Consider the following 2,500-nt stretch of genomic DNA (forward strand, 5'->3'; position numbering starts at 1 on the left):
CAAATTAATTTAGCCGTTCACGGAGATTATGCCGCCTGCCTTATATGCCGCCAGTGTGGTGTGCAGTTAATTACCTATAAAATCAAGCTAATTCTGATGCTAAATCCATTTTAATTTCTCATAATTAAGTCAGGATTGGATCCTTAAATACCCTGGCGCTCCATTATTGTTGCAATCATTGTTTGCGGCTGCGTTGGGTGGTATTCCAACGGGCTCAATCTTATTATTGTTATTACATTTAATCAAACTCCCCTGATCAGTTTGTGGACGTCGGAGGGGGGGAGGAGAGTCAGCCGGTCAGCGTATTTTTTTCTTCTTTTTCTTTTTTTGTTTGTCGTTGTCCTTCTTCATTTAATGTCTGCATCCTAATTCTCTACCTCATCTCTGAAGTGTGAGGAAGGTCTGCACCCCCCCCCCCCCCCCCCCCCTCCTCGCCCCCATTTAAAAGGAACGAACCGATGTAAAGAGATGTGGTGAAATGGGAAAACTCTCCTTTTTCCAATCCTGCGCTTTACACGGTTATCCATGTGCGTGTGAGTCAATCGTGGGGGAGTGCACAAGTGCACACTTCAAGGGTAGAGGGAAGGGTGGAGGATTGGGACGGAGGGTTGATGAGGAGACGGAAAGGCTTCTGGGAGATGAGAGGAGAGGAGAAGGAGAGGAGGGGGAGGGTTATCGTGTTATACACCCCTGGGAGAGAGAATAGATTTTTTTTCTTTTTCTGTTTTGGGAGGAAATCAATTCTGTTCACGTCGCCCCGTTGTGACAGGGCGAGGCAGGAGTGCAGATATTGGGAGATGACAGGGATGGTTTACACGCCGCCGTTCATCTCCGCTGCTGCATTCGTTTCCCTGTTTTTCCCTCTTCTGACCAAATCTGCAGGTTCTCTCTCTCTGTCTCTCTATCTCTCTCTGTCTCTCTGTCTGTCTCTCTGTCTCTATCTCGCTCTCTGTCTCTCTCTCTATCTCAGTCTCTCTGTCTCTCTCTCTCTCATGTCTGTCTCTCCCTCTCTCCCCCCCTCTCTCTCTGTTTGTCTCTCTCTCTCTTGTCTGTCTCCCTCTCTCTGTCTGTCTCTCTCTCTGTCTGTCTCTCTCTCTGCCTGTCCCTCTCTTTCTCTCTCTCTCTCCCTCTGTCTCTTTGTCTCTCTGTCTCTCTGTCTCTCTCTGTCTCTCTGTCTCTCTGTCTTTCTGACTCTCTGTCTCTCTTTGATTTGCCATTTCAAATAGCATTGAACGATCCCCTTCAATAACCGCTCGGCACAAAATAAGCTAAGGTCTGAGACATTGTTTTTGATCAGGTTTGATCTGCCTTATCTGGTGATGATCACCTGTTTATGGACAATTATGATGAAACCAATATGCTAACTGTGAAACCAATATTAGATGTGAGATGAGGCCTGTGTATGTGTATGTGTGTGTGTGTGCGCGCGTGAGTGCGTGCCTGTGTGTGTGTGTGTATGTGTGTATGTGAGAAACGGGCTCACAATGACCCTTGACCTCACAGAAACATGTCTCCATATTTGTCACAGCAGCAGCAGCAGAAGACTGCAATGGCCGCCCCAGTGCTGCAACACAGTGGCCAGCTCCCTGTGGATTGCAGCAGGTTTTCTTGTCACTCGCCTCTCCCTTCTTCTCTTCTCTCCTCTCCTCTCTCCTCTCTCCTCTCCTCTCCTCTCCTCTCTCTCTTGTCAGTGTTGCTCCTGGCGAAAGGCTGATACTTGATATTCAGAGGATAGCAGCTTTTGTCTCAGAGATTTAATCAGTGGCTCTGCAGCAGAGGAGCGAGGGAGAGAGACTGGGGAGGGGGGGGTGGGGGGGTGGGGGGGGGGGGGGTGGCAGGAGGGGGAGAGAGACTGTTTATGTGTAATGACACAATAACAAAGCCAGCCTGTAAAACACAATCTGCAAACTGCGCTTTTGAAGGGGATTTTCAAACCTGGATTAGTGTCAGGCAAAGGGATATGGAAGGAGGAAGAGCAGAGAGAGTCAGGTTTGTGTGTGTATGTGTGCATGAATGCACGCACGTGTGTGCGCCTGTGTGTGTGTGTGTGTGTGTAAAGGAAAAAATAATAGTGGAATAAGAAAAAGTGACAGCAGAATCATGTAACCTTGACTTCAAAGGTTTATTGGAGCGACGGTGTCGGTTGATGATTGTTAATACCGGTTCTCTGCAAAGCCGTTAATGGATGGGAGCACAATGGTTCCACAGCAGAGATGAGCCCATAGGAGTGTACAGGATGTTTTAAATGCACTCTATGTATTCCACTCAAAGGCAGAGACGGAAACTGTGAAAACTTCCATTTGAAGGCTTTAATTTGCCTGTTAACTCACAACTGGGTGAGAGGGGAACCGCGGAACTGTTTCACCATGTGTGTAAAGCAACTGTGAACCGTCTTGTAAATCAAATAAAGTGCCACGCTGTGTGTGTGTGTGTGTAGCTGTGTGTGTGTGTGTGTGTGTGTGTGTGTAGCTGTGTGTGTGTAGCTGTGTGTGTGTGTACG

At 47.8% G+C, this 2,500-nt stretch overlaps 1 protein-coding gene across 1 annotated transcript in view; it reads left to right on the forward strand.

Moving 5' to 3' along the window:
- The window catches only part of LOC308154169 (bromodomain adjacent to zinc finger domain protein 2B-like), a 77,127-nt gene that overhangs the window by 37,550 nt on the left and 37,077 nt on the right, over positions 1-2,500 (forward strand). The window lies entirely within an intron of this gene.

This window comes from Nansenia antarctica, assembly GCF_963989245.1.
Source record: "Nansenia antarctica genome assembly, chromosome: 3".
Lineage (NCBI taxonomy): Eukaryota > Metazoa > Chordata > Actinopteri > Argentiniformes > Microstomatidae > Nansenia > Nansenia antarctica.